Source organism: Episyrphus balteatus, chromosome 4 (genome assembly GCF_945859705.1).
Source record: "Episyrphus balteatus chromosome 4, idEpiBalt1.1, whole genome shotgun sequence".
NCBI lineage: Eukaryota > Metazoa > Arthropoda > Insecta > Diptera > Syrphidae > Episyrphus > Episyrphus balteatus.
Genome location: NC_079137.1, coordinates 68,253,567 through 68,268,968, shown reverse-complemented (window position 1 = coordinate 68,268,968; position 15,402 = coordinate 68,253,567). Strand labels below are relative to the sequence as shown.

The following is a 15,402-nucleotide window of genomic DNA, read 5'->3' as shown; positions in this document are numbered from 1 at the left end:
TAAAAAATGTTCGGCCTCCGAAGAACATTAACAAACAGACTGTTTTTGTAAATATTTCATTTATGATTTTTAAAAAGTCTTTTTTAAATTTATTGGAAAAACCTTTGCTCAAAGATGTTCTACATAATCTTGAAAAAAAATCTTTTTCCTCATATTTTACGTCAGAACAGGACATAGCTCCACAGGAGATTAGTCCAAAATGTACTTATATCCCGTTGAGGTGCGAAACATAATGCAATTATTATGGACTTATGTCCCACTTTAATGGAACATAGGACCACAAATTTAAAAGTTACTGCCCCCTGCAACCCCCATTTTTAGGCTCACCATTATTAAATATCAAAAGAAATTCATAATCGAATTATGGGCTTATGTATGTCCCTGCACCTCAACAGACCAAGAGCTCTTGTGAATCCTAAATTGACAATCAATCAATTAGAGAAAAATATGTTCTTATTTTTAGAAAGTGAGAACTTTAACATAAGTATAAAATCCTATGATAAACATTTAAATTTCCATTGGTTTCGAATATAGGTTAGGCGTATTCATTAAATTTTATAAAATTAAAATAATTAATAAAACTAAAAAATAACATTTAATTTTAAAATATAAAAAAAAAATATTTTTTAATGGTTTTGACCTCTTAACCAAGTACGAGTAGGTACGCTATAAGAATTAAAACAAAAAAATTGAAAATTGTTTTTTTTTTTTATAAATAAAATTTCTCAAGCCATTAAAAATGAAATATTAATCTACACATAAAAACAAAGTTTCAAAAAATATTTTTCAAAAGAAAAGTTAATTTGTTTCAATTTTTTTTGAAAGTCGTTTACGAGAAAGTCAGAAAATTTTAGTCTATGGATGATAATGTATAAAAAATAGTAAATGCTTTTACTTGACAAATTGTAAAGTATAAACTTTTTTATCCACTTTTTGTGCATATCAAACAAGTATTTACTATTTTTTATGCATCTTTCATAAAAAATTAAAACAGAAAATCTTTTGAAATTAAAACTCAAAAAGGATATTGTCTCTTAATGATATTTTAACTAATTTTTGTTTTGGTTGTAATATTAATTGATTAGTTATCATTATTATAAATATTTAGTATTTTTAATTTGGGCTTTTATGATCTTTGAATTTTTAAAGCAATTAAATTTAATTTTGTTTTATTTTAAGATCTTTAAAAACAAATTCTCTTCCAATCTTAACACAGAAAAATAAACTTTAATTTCACTAGTTTTTTTTATTTATAAAAGTTTTTTAATATTTGTTTTAGACTGGTTCCAAAATTATTTATTCCAGTTACTGTTATTATAACTAAGGTCAATTTCATTTTCTTAGAGTAAAATGATATGTAGGTAGTATTTCTATTTTACATTCTATACTATCAGGCAGTCTTTTAGTCTGTAATCAATCATCCGATTGTAGGTCTAGCAATTGCTTTTTCTGTTAGGAACTACTAAATCTACAAAAGGTACATAACAATTTATAACTCCAGAGTTCCGGTCTTCCTTAATTCTATGTAAAAATTGTGAACCTCAAAAAGAACGTCAATCTATCCGACAAACTAGAAATACCTACCGTTTCATTTTTTTTTCTTTTGCGAACCTAGAGGTTATTTGATGGAAAGACTAAATCTAACCTACAAAACCTACCTATTTCAATTCATCAGAGTCGCCTGATGCTTTTGCACCTCTGATTTGTTCTTTATGTATGTATATGGTAAAGGAATTCTTTTTCTTTTTTTTTTGTTGAAAATAAATCTCATGCACACCCATATACATCTCAATAAATCAAAGGAGCATTTTTCAAATGCCTCCATATACATGCCCGATCCGGGAACAAAACGTACAAAATGTATCCCTAATGTGATTTCATTCATCAGAAACCATATCAAGTTCTTTTCATCTGTGAATACGATAAATTATTCACACAAATAAGTCATCACATTCAAATTGCATGTTTCGTACAAAAACACAAGGCACACATTATTTTTCACAACGAACAAGGACGCACAAATTTTGGGACTTTGCGTACAAAAAAAAAATACAACGCAACAATATTATAATTTATTTGCTCTACAATTATTAACATCATCCCCCTTTGGCGCTTCGAGGTATGGTTCTGTGGCATCAGCCAGACATTTTAGATTAAGGGTGAGGGTGGAGTGAAATAGAATAGAAAAAAATCCTAGACGCCAGCCACCATCAACATTTCCGACGACGCCTAGCCGTCTCAAAATAAGGGGTGGTGGACATAGACATATGAAACCTACGAACAAACTAAAGCTATTACCCTACATTGAATGGATGGATGGATATTTGAGTCCCGGAAGAACATGGAAAAACAAACAAAAATTGAACGAAAAATATCGATCATTTTTCCAACCCTCGTTGCCCTAGAATATTTATACTATGCTTACTACAACCACACATCGCCACCCCTCCCGGTAAAGAAAATTTAAGAATTGCCGCCAATGCTTTCCCAACAGAAAAAGAATAAGAAACATTCAAATGCCATTATAGTGCACACACATCGGAACACACCAAATGGCATTAGTATACTCGACTCGTATTGTGTATCAGATCTTACATCTCTGCCGTGTGTTGTAGTTTGGTGGTCGAAGTTGGTGGTAGTTTTGGGAATGGTCCCAGTCCCGGTCCTGGGGTACCAAATGGTAATGCCAGTGGTTATTCTCTGTGCAGGGGTCATTGAGTTCAATCGAGTGCACGCGATTTTTTTCTAAATCACGATATCACCAGCCGAAATAACGATAATAACGAGCCACACATTTTCCGTATATCGTTTTTGTCACTTTACTGAAAGTACCTTGATTAAAAAATAGGGCCGTATTTGTGAGAAGCAAATATGGGCGCTTTTCTTTAATTCAGTCAAAAACAAAAATTTGTATTAAAAAATAAATTGCACAATTGGGTCGCATGTACTTGTTCTTGCAGTTCAAAGCACTATTATATTAGTTTACTTGTAGACTATAAGAACTTTCTTTATATAAATTTTAAAGAATTATTCTGGTTGATAAACGAAAAAAGCCGACATGTAACACAAAATTTTGTTCAATGTCTTTTTTGGTTTTTTTTTTTTTTTTTTGATAAACCTTACTTGCAGATTTGTTGCAAATGCTTTGAATATTAAGTGAGCATCAAAGTGTAATCAAAATTTGTTTTCAAGAAAATTGCAAAAACTAAAAAAAATTGTAATTGTAACTATTTAAGCGAGGTATAAATCAATAACACAAAATAACTTTCGGAATTCTATAAAAATCACTTGAAGAAAATCTGTTCACCCGTTTGGGCTGTGGAAATTTGTACAGATGGACGCACAGACCGACGGAAAGAATTACGACACCCACTTTTTCGGACTTCCCCATCATCGTAATGTTGGTTTTGATTTAAAGTTCGATTTTTTTTCAAATTTTATTAGAAACAGATATTTCTTATCATTTTAAAGTTTAAGAGCCCCCGCACACTACAGACTTTCTATCGGCAGATAGTTTAGTCGGGTTGGGCTCCTAGTGTGCGCACAGGCAGGCGACTAAATAGTCGGCTGGGTATGAAATATTTTAGTTTGAAGGCAATTGTGTAGCAAAACAAACTTTTTTTTCGATCAAACAAACTTTTTGATCGGCCGATACTTAATCGTTGTAGTGTGCGCACTCTCATACATTTTCATTCTGATTAAGAGACCGACTAAACTCTCGGCCGATAGAAAGTTTGTAGTGTGCGGGGGCTCTAAAATTAATTAAAATTTTCAAAAAAAGTTACAGAAAAAAATTTTACGCAATTTAAAAAAAAATTTAAATTAAGCCTGGTATGTTTACAGTTCTTTTTGATAATAAAAAATAAGTGGTGAAGAAAAAATTGTTGTCTTGAAAAAAATATCTGTGGTGAACAGTTGTTAGTTTTTTTTTCCGCAAAAACAATGGGCTGCACATTGTTTTGCGAGAAAAAAATCGTGGTAAGTATAAATTTCTTTTTCGATTTTGGTTTACAGCTGTGGTGAGTTAAAAAATATTTTTTTCGGAAAAAATCTAAAAAAATCTCTCCTATAAGAAATGCATTGTTTTTTTTTTTTTGCTAGAAGAACTGTATACTTAGCTTTAAAGTTTAATTTTGTATGGTTATAGTTTTATGTGTTTTTTGAAATATGAGAACAGGTTCGAGCTTCCTAGTCAAGCTCTTTATTTTATCGTACCTACTTGGATAAGATTCTGACTAAAAATACCAAAAAATAGACAGAATCATATCAAGAACACAACGCTATTCATCATAGTACTTTTGAATGTTTCCATAAATGACGCGTTTTAATCTTCGCCTTCATGTTTAATAAAAAGATTTCAAAAAAAAAAAAAAATAGAACTTATGTTGTAGGAGGCTAGATTGTTACTAACAAATAACAATATTTAGAAAACGAAGGTTATTGTTATCAACTGGCGTTTCCGGAATGTGTTAATTTTTGTATGTTTATTTTATAAATTCACAGACAACAAAAAAGTCAAAAATGTCAACTACTGGCCACAAATTCACTAGTAACGCATTCTGTAAATAACTTATATGAATAAAATATTGATATTTTATGGCGTTTACAAAGTGGAAAAAAATACGATTATTTTTTAAATTTGTTATTTTTAAAGCATGTTAGAGTTATTGAAGCAAATTAAAATTTCTTAATCCTTGCAATTTTAATGAGTTGAGGGCAATTGATATTAAGCTTTTGCGCTATATGAAAGCATTCTTGTAACGATGTTAGGGCATTTTTTTTTTTTGTTAAAATGAAATAGGTAAAATAATTATTTTGTTAACATTTGTGGAGAAAGGTATAATAAATAAGCCTCCATGATTATGGCACTTTCTAATCTTTTTCATTTAACATGGGTATAGAATTTCTGCCTTTAACAAATTGAAGGCCTCTAAAAAAATACTTACACTTGAATCCACGGAAAAAAATTGAGAAAAGTGCGTGTTATCAGTGTGAGTAATAAGGAAAACCAGTCAATTGACAAACACAATTTCAATGTGAAATCCTTAAAATAACATTCTACTTATCATTAACAAAATATATACTCGTATATGACAGTGAAAGTGAATAAACAATGTGATTTATGGACTGTTTTTTACCACAAAAAAAAAAAAAACAAAAACAAATTTTGGTTAGGCCTTACACAGACTTCCTGTAATCTCAACGAAACGATGCATGTTTGTTACCATTAAAAATATAACAAAACAAAAAAAAAACAATAAATCATCATCATCTATGTATTATGTGTATGTACCACCTACAACGTCAAAAAAATTGTTTTCCCTTTAAATTAATGACTAAGTACACAGATTGATGAATATAAAACAATCCTTAAATCCATCATAAAAACAAAATGTACCTATACGCAAGGAAATCTCAAAAACAACGTTTATGAAGTATGTACCTATACTTCTCTTAATCGTATGTGTGTCCTTATAAATATTTAAATTCAAGGACTTCCTAAAAGAATAAGCATCAATATCTCCTTCTATACATCATACAAAGAGTCAATCTCATTATGCAGTCCTCAAAAAGAAAACAAACCGATTTTTGTATACGGAAATTGCAATTTTCTAACCAAACAAGCAAGAAAAAAAAAAAACAATCTACCCCTTTTTCTTAAACGATATCTTTTCTACCTTCAAAAGTTATCCATTTCATCCATCAAAACATAAACCCAATCAACCACAAGTTTATTAAATGGAAATATCCTTTTCTCTCCTATCAGATTTTCTTTTCCATTTTTCCATGGAAGCAGACAAGGAAATAATTACCAATTTAATGTGTGTACTCTATTCTAAGTCAAAAAAAAATTGCTTCATGTCAAAGTTTTAAACAAACTTTCTCAATGACTCTGAATTAATCCACTAGATACCAAGTACCTCTATAACCATCTTGGTCTTGACGAAGTTAGATTTATGTCAATATTTTGCCATAAAATATAGAAAGGTAAAAAAAAACAACCCTAAGGTAAATGTCAAACACAAAATGCCACTTAATTTTTTTTTATATACATATTTTCAATCTATCTAATATGACAAAGTTTTAAAGAAACATGTTAATAGCATCGCTGGCACCCAACAAGAGTTGTCAATATTGTACCTACTCTACCATATATTTATTATGTGTAGGTACTCCAGACATTCCCCCCTTTTATTTTTTTGTAGTTATTTCTACACAGTTTTGTAGTAGGTTCCTACACACCCTTTTTGAGATGAAACAACTTGTCATATCTCCTCAGGTATCCATCTCTAAAGAAGTTATTAATTTAAAAATGTATACAAACAGAGTAAAAAAAAGTGCGGAAGGAACGGAAATAAACTTTTCCATTCAACTTAAAGAAAAAAAAAAAAAAAAACAGGAAACTAACATCCTTCAGGCTGTCATGGCTTCCCGTTTGAAAAAAAAGCACGTGAAGAAAAAAATAATAATAATACAAACAAAGAGACTTTCTCTTCTTCTTGCAAAGGCGGCTCTCCAAGGTGCTATATGCAAAAATTCACCTTGGCTCAACAAAACGCCATCTGTGGATCTTTGATTAAAAATTTTCCATGCTCTCCAAAATTTATGATTTATTTCCACAGGAGTGTTTCATAGTAATTTTCATTGCTTAGCACGTTGATATGATGGTTGAGATGGTTTGAGATGGTGGTGGTGTGAAGGGCGAAGACCGAGAACTATGACCGACCAAACGACGACGAAAGACGACAGGTTTATTCATTTCATTGCGTCATAAAAGGATATATACACAAACATTCACAAACATATACCTACACAAAATAATCCATATATGTATACCTACAACAATTTCGTTTTGGCGTGTATTTAATTTGCATTTTCTCGGCTCGTTGTTGTTTGATAGTAACGACGACGAAGCTTCCGCTGTAGACGATAAATAAGGGTTGCCACTTCATAGAAAACGAAATCTAAATGAATTGGGAAAAATCAAACAGATTTCCCCCTCTGTGCCACGTAGTTATGTGTTATATGTGTTTCTGTTGTTCTTTCTTTCTTTGTCTTTCTCTTTGTTGTATTAATGTCTTGTGCTGTATCAGCAAAATGGACTAAGTTTCCGAAGCTGTAGTGTGTGTCTAGTCCGTAGATTTATCTTCGGATTAGATTAATATGTAATGTAATGTAATGTAAACAGATTTCAAAATGCTGGTAACACTTGAAGAACTCTTCACTGTGATTTTAAATATATCGCTTATTATGGGCTTGCTGATAGAAATTACACATGATAACGAAGAAAAAAATAACAAAAATAATAAAAAAATTATTAAAATTATTTTTATATTTAAGTGGAGTGATTGAATATAATTCAATATAAGTTTAAGTGACCTCAACTCCAAAAATTTATAAAGCGTTTCGCCCAGGTACATGTTTAATTCTGTCAGTAGATAGTTGAAAAATACTTAAGGGCTGACGACAGAATTTTTGTTCTCACAATACTGCCTGAGAACAATGTTGGAGCTGGAATTTGTGGTACTGTCTATCAAAGTGGAAAAGTATGAAAATATGTAGTAATAAGCACTTCAATGCGAAACCTTAGCTGGAACGGAAGCAAAAGTGCTAATTGTTCAAGGAGATCATCTTCATTCTCTTTTTTAGGTATAATCTTCGCTGGAATTTCTATACTTCTCCATTTGTTTTATCCGATTTCAGTGACAATTGCAATGCCTATGCAAATCTATAGGTAGGAATCGGGGCCTTTTATTTTGGCCAGACGAAGATATTTTATTATAAAATAATATCTTCCATTATAAAGAAGAAAGTATAAAAGCCAAAAGTCATATTCATTGCCTGTAGTATACATAATTGAAACAATCATTGCCTCTCTCATCTATTAAGAAATATTGCAAATGCTAAAGCTTCTTTGGCTTCTGGCAAAATATTTAAAGCCACGTCACTAAGAAAAGCATTTCAGGGTTAGGGTCAAAATTTTACAGGTATCAAAATTATTTTGTCAAAATTCAGTTCATTGGATGTTTTCATTCACTAAATGCAAATTAAAAAATTAAAATTACACAAATTCGGTCAGTTCAAAATATTTTTTTTTTTCTATACGAAATGACATTCGAAGCGAGAAAATTTTCGAAACTCATTTGGACTCTGATGAAAACGGGCTATTTAATAATCTACGTTATTTAGCAATCTTCGTTTTTTAACTAAACTTCAAACTTCTGCAAATGAAAATACCAAAAATCTGTACGCCAAAATAAAAGAACAGAATTTTAGAAAACAGAATTTTGAAATCTAGAATTTTGTATTTACCTACAGAATTTTAAAATAAAGAATTTTTAAATATAGTATTTTGAATTTACAGAATTTTAAAATACAAAATTTCGCAATACAGAATTTTGGAGTCTGAATATTGGCACATACAAAATTTTGACCCCAACCCATTTCAAAAATTAAGACGAAAAAATCGACTAGAATCGATTGAAGCCTAAATTAATATCTTTAAACTCATTAAAATCATGAATGCCTTTAACTCAGGGAATGGAAATCCATTTTGTAGATTTACGCTACTTTTACAAAACTTGCTAAAACAAAAAAATCAACTCAAAGCGATTGAAGTCAACAAGTCATTCCATCATATGCAATTTTAGCTAAGCCCTATTGTTTTGTTAATTCTTTTTTTAACCCCTTGTAGCCCCATGTAACATTTCTTTAACAAACCGAAAAAGATCGCCCAAAAGCTGTAAAAAACATATTTTTATTCTTTTAAAGCTTCTTTCACAATCTTTAAGAATTGCTTTATTGAAATAATGCGCCATATTTCTAATAAATAGCGGCAATAGTTTTTTTTTGGCAGTTAATGTTCAAAGTTCGGCTTTTTTGGAAAACAAGCAAATTTATATAAAAACTACGAAATTCAGAAAAAATATTTTTCGTGCATAAACTAACGGGGTTTTATTTTTGGATTTTAGGAATGCGCTTAAAAATAAATATTAGATAGCCTTTTGTTTGAATTTTTGCATTTATATACAAAAATAAATTATTTAAACTTTTTTTTTTACTGCGTAAATTTCGAAATAACTAAGCAAATAATGAATTTATTGAATTTTTAAAAAATACGTGTTTTATTATAGCTAAAGCCCTTTCGATTGACATTATTAATTTTAAAATTTACGATGTTGGGTTACAAGAGGTTAACTTAATGCAACATTTTTGTTTGTGTTTTCTAAAAATTTGTCTTTCCCTTTCAGCCTTAAAAAAAAAATATTTTACCCATATTATTTTCACTTCTATGTATTATTATTTAAAACAAAATTCGATAATATTTTCTTCAATTAAAATATTTCTCCTAAGAATTAGTCAAAGTGGCAACCCATCTCTATAGCCTAACGTTTCACTTCCTTGTCTTCGTCTGCTAAAAAAGGACCAAAAGAAGTATTCCTTATCCTTAAAACACCATAATAAAACGCAATTTCCCAACCCAATGGCTTACATTGTAAATAAGCATTTAGTCAGTCAAAAAAAAAAAAAAAAAAAAAAAATACAAGCAAGTGGTTATGGTTGTATAGCAGCCTCTCAATCGCAATACACTCGGCGAATCCGAGGAGATCCTGCTTCCTTCCTTTATTATAGTACTCTTTAGTAGAGGTAGAACTCTGACTACAACAAAAAAAAAACACAACCACACTGCTACCGCAAGCAACATCAACATCCAGCCAGCAGAATGTCGCGTCTCGCGGGGGTCTCCATTCAAGTGTATCGTGTGTATTGTGTGTGTTTTTTTAGAGGTAGGATTCCTAAAATAACATATATACCACCAACTGAGAGTACGAGTCCTCCATCAGCCTCTCTTACCTCCTCCCCCAGGAGGTACCACAAGGCACGAGCATGCAATTTATCCTGTGAATGGCGATAATTTTCAAAATTAAAATGTACGTGTTTAATTTGAGAAAAACACATCAATCTGATAAGGAACACCGAACACTGGTGCTTAGAGTGCTGTTATAAGAGGATTCTTCAATAAGGTGTTTTTCTTGTGCGACACTGAAAGGCAGGCGACACACGCAAGAGGGGTTGCCGCCGAGCGAGGTCGACATCATCAGGGGAGCTCTGTATGCTCTTAAGAGATATACTTACATGCATGCATATAGGTTTGATATGCTACAAAAACATGCACATATGTAACAGTGATTAACAAAAATGATTATTGTGCATAAGAACCCATCATTTCCATCACTACCGTGCAATAAGAGGAAAGGATAAGTCAATGAGGTGACACACATAGACGGGAAGTGATATTACTCGTACGTTATATGCATATTATTGGTGTGGGAGAGGGTGAAAAAAAAAACAATAACAGTGATTACTTATTTAACAGCCTTCATATTCTGGAGCTTTTGAGTTTTGACCCGTAAAGAGTCATTTTCTTTTTTTATTAATTTTTTTTTTCAAGAATCTATAGAGATTTCTATTCATTCGCGTTATTGTGGTTTTTGTGCGATACGACGATATAAAGAAGGTATGTTTTTTTTATGTTGATGAAATTCTTGTGGTATCAGGACTTAATTTTCTATTGTTTTGGCAGGGTTTGTATTACCGCCGCACAGTGGCAGTCATTCTTAATTAAGACTTAATTTAGAGTAATGAATGTAAGCCGTCTTGAATAATAAAAAAAGAAAATATGTAAATTTGTTAAAGGTAAATAGGGAAATATTTTGAAGGTAGCTTCTGTTGTTTTTCCATCGGGTAAAATTAAATTGTTTTGGAAATTAATTAAAATGGAAAATTTTTTATAACAGTTTAGTTTTAAAAAAAAGAATCAGGAATCAGAAAATTTTGTGCGGTGTTTTCACCGTTTCCTTAGTTTTTTTTTTATTGAAAGTGTCGTCACATTTTACCAATTTTCAGGTAACCACACTCCATGAAATTTGATGTGAAAGGTTCAGGGTAGTTGCTTAAAATAAAACTCTTAAATTTTCAATCCGAAAGATTATAACCATTAAAGCTAATGAGGGCTGATTGGGTGAAAAATTATTCAATTAGAAATTTTTTAAAAAGTGACACACCGGTTAATATATCCACTAAAAGTTATCTATAAATTTTAATAACAATACGCAGAGGTACTATTAATTTGAAATCAATGTTATTCTGCTACTTTCGATAGGATTAATAATATTAATTAATTCTTGTTTTTTTTCATTGTTATAATTTACATTTTCTTTTTACTTTGTATGGTTTTTGAACTGTGGGATCCGGCATCCCTCCGAAAAATAGAAGAAAAAAATGATAACAAAGTCAATTTAATTACATTCTTATTGGCCGAACTTCTTTAAAGTAACATTACAAATTTTAAAAAATGATTACTGCAAATACAAAAACTATCATTGAAAAAATGCAAACAGAATAGAAATAAAAGTTTTTGTATATAATAATGTTGGTCACTGTGGTGTATGCGTAATATTATTTTCCAAAAAAAAATTCGGTTGTCTGTAAAGTCGGTTTACGGACGATAATTTTCCGTGATAACATACTAAGAAAACAGGTTTTGTGCTTATGATAAAAAAGAACTATTTAAAAAAATGAATCACGTTTTTTTCGTGGATGCAGCCGGGGTCAAAAAAGCAAAATGTAAGTTGAATTTCTTACAATTTTAGGTAACTATTTGGCATTACATTAACTATTTCAACCATAACATTAGATATAGCTAAATTATAATAAATTCGATGAACTTATTTAAAACATATTCAACAATAATGTAAAAAATTTAATGCATCATTTGGCATTAAAGTTTTTGTTCATGCAAACATTTTTCCATTTAAAATTTTTTGTTTATTTCGAAAATATTTTTTTTTTGCTATTTTTAATTTTTTGCGATAACTTTTCTCTTCAATACAAAAATTCCATTTTTAATGGGAAATATTTTTACTTGCAACAAATATATTTTAGCCACCACCGAAAAAAGTAAATATAAAAAAAAATAAAAATAATAAATAAAATAATAATAATAAAAACAATACATATTTTTAAATGTGTGGCTTGTTAAAAAAAATTTTAGGTAGGTAAACATATTCCAACTCCAAGCTTAACCATTGGTATAGAGTTGGGGTCAAATTTCTTTTCAAAAAATTCAGTTTTATAAATTTCTGCTTTCCAAGAATCTTATTTTATATAAAACTGATTTATGAAAAGCAGAATTTTTACAACAGAATTTTAAAACCAGAATTTAGTAAAAGAATTTTGACCTCGGCAGAATTTTGATCCGAACCCTACTGTATTTAGTCAACAAAAAAATATTTTAAAATTCTGAAATCAATTCGTTTGGAAACTGTTAAAAAACATTTTGACTATTGTTGTCTCTATTTAATTAGTAGAAAAAGATAGGGACACATAGCAACTATACGTTAACGAACGTTTGCCGTAATTCGACCCCAGCTTTTTTATACTCTTGTTTGTCAAGATTCTACTATTCAAAGACTAAGTGTTTTTTAAAATTCCATTGATTTGAGGTGGCTTAGTATTAAGGTGGTAATATTTAATATAACAATTTAACATTTTTGATTTTTTCGTTTGATATTTAGAATTTACCTATAAAATAAAATTTTAAAAGTAAGTAGGTAGGGGAAGGTGGCCTAAAATGGCCCCCCTAAGGGAAATGTCCCATATCTCGAAAAAAAAAGTAACATTCAAACTTAAATGCTATATACTTTTCAAAGTTTAATATATTATTCTCACATTTTTGTGCTTTGCGAGTTAAAAAAATTCCAAAAAGTATTAAAATTTTTTAATTTTCAAGACGTCTACAAATTTCACTGATCACATTTATCCGGGTAAAATGGCACACTGTCCAAATATACGTGATTTTAAATGAAAAATCGAGTCAAAGGGCTTCTTTTCCATTTTCTTGGAACAAGTGGTGCTTAATCCCCCCCCCCCCCCCCCCAAAAAAATTTCTGTGAGTCATTCAAAACTCTGTTCCTGTTGGTTTCTCATCTCCCAGATTTTGGACGGAATGAAGGACTTTCCTCAGTCCAGGGCTTCCTCTCTGTAGATCGTTTATGTTTAGCAACCATTTTCACTATAAAAAAATGAAAATGTGAAAGACGGTATAAAATGCCATGTGAAAGTAAGTATGACATTTTACCCGAGTACTAAGTAGGCCATTTTGCCCATTTTGGGTTTTTTGAATTTAAGTTTTATACCGAAAAATCTAAAATCGTTATAAGCCAACTTATTACATTAAATTATTAAGAAATACTTCATACATACGTATATTAACTTGTTTTTCCAAAATATGTACAATGTTTTTTATACTTTTTTTTTGCAAAAAAAAAATATCATAAAACTATAACGAGTGTACTTTTTGAAGTGGTTAGAGACAGTTTGACCTGTCGAATTTTAAATAATGGCTTGAAGTTGCTTAAACTTCGTATATGTCGGTTTTGCCAGATTAACATAAGAATCGCGTTCATAAAACTTTCTAATTATGTTCGATTCTACGATTTCTAGCAAGGGGGCCATTTTACCTATATTTTTGGACCGATTTTGCTTATTTGTTTTGCTGTTTTCCATTTCAAATGAAAATTAATACTTTAGAAAAATATTGCTAAAATATCATGATTTCCAGCCTCAATTTTCACCTCATACCTTATAAGATGATTTTTTGTTTTATTTTTTTTTTTTTTTAATTTTTTTTTAAGAGTTTTTTATACTTATGATGTTCTGGAATAATACTGATGTGTAAAATTATTATTTCAAAATCAATAAATTGAAGTCACTAAATTCTATACGATATTACTGTAACTCGACATTGAAGAAGCATTAGGTAAATACATAATGTATTCTAAATTTTGAATTCATCTTAAATTCATGATTGTAATATTTATTTCCTCATATATCTGACTACTTTAAATTCCTTGAAATCTCAAATTCAAGAATATAATCTTCAAAAGATTTTAATCTTTTTAATTTTTTTTTTTATTAAATTAATTAAATTAGCCTTTGAAATAAAAAATGTTATTCTTCAAACAGATGATCAATCTTTCCATCTCCCATCACCCTTTCCAAATTAGGTATATCAAAATAAAACCAAAAAATAAAGATTTTCCTTTCAAAAAAAAAAAAAAAAAAACAACAACAAAATACCCAACTGTTAAACCTATTTACATTTCATTACGAAACAAAAAAAATTACAAACAAACAGAGAAACAAATACAAATATACTACAAAAAAAACTTACACAAATCGTCTCCTTTTTTGTATCCATTTAATCTCAACGACCAGAACGAGAGAAGATGCCACTTAAAACAGGCTTAGCTTTTGACGAACAAAACCCTTCTTTAAAAAACCACCCCCTTTCGTACGCTTTAACCACAATCCCACGCAGTCGTTGGTAGGTACGACAACAACGTTCTAACTATCTGTTTTTTTTTGTAGGTAGATAGTCTTGCAAAACTGCACTCCAAAATAAAGTAAAAAAAAGTTCAAAAATCTCGTCAAGACCACGGCTTACACTTCAAACGCTTTAGAAGGTAAACAGCTTTAAGAAAATGAAAACACTATAGCAAAAAAAAAAAAAAAAAACAACAACATCAACAAGACTGAAATAAACACCAAGCAGAAGCACACGGATACCGAGAATAGGTAACGCGTACGTACCTTCCACCAGAGCCAAGCAGAAGGTACAAGCGGATTTAATGCTGTAATCACACCTGAGCGCACTAATTCACTTGTTCATTCGGATACCGTTTTTTTAAACCGTATATAGTAGTTGCACACACTCTATACGTCGTTGTACGTGCTGTGTAAGAGGTGGTATCTATTCTGCAATCCGATACGATACGTAACGAACGATATGACGACGACGACGAAGCCGTTCTAGTCGAAAAAACTCCTTTTTGCAATGATTATTCAGTCGAATATGCACAAAGTACTCTTCGGTACTCTCTATAATATAAACATTTGCGCGCGGTGTTCACAGTTTAAGGGGACAACAACACCAACCGAATGAGAGGGGGATGACGACGATATGGCTAAAAGGTCTTCACTTTAAAGGTATCGCCAAGTTACTATTAAAAAAGGGGGTGGGGGAGCTTTTCGTTGTACGTTTTACTTTCGAAATATAATTTTCACTTTTATTTAGTACTTTCCAAGTAAAAATTTATACCTATTACTATTGTCCTGTCGGACTGTGTAACTTAATATGACCTCCGTCTTCAGGTAGTAACAAGGATATGAACTTTATGGTAACCCCCGATTACAATTTCCAACAAGGAAAGATTTTTGTTTAATTTTCTTGTAAAAAAAAAACACAAGTCACGAATAAATTGTAAATTGGCAAAGCCGGCGGCAAACAGTGGGGTCGGTCGGCTTAGCAATAAAATGACACGGCAGCAGTAAGAACTA

At 30.6% G+C, this 15,402-nt stretch overlaps 1 protein-coding gene across 1 annotated transcript in view; it reads right to left on the bottom strand.

Annotated features, from left to right (window-relative positions):
* LOC129918620 (uncharacterized) overlaps positions 1-15,177 on the bottom strand; it is a 56,201-nt gene extending 41,024 nt beyond the window's left edge. Inside the window, exon 1 of the mRNA XM_055999241.1 lies at positions 14,237-15,177. The gene's annotated coding sequence lies outside the window, so the exon portion shown is untranslated. The remainder of the gene's footprint in view (positions 1-14,236) is intronic.
* Positions 15,178-15,402: the final 225 nt, after the last annotated feature.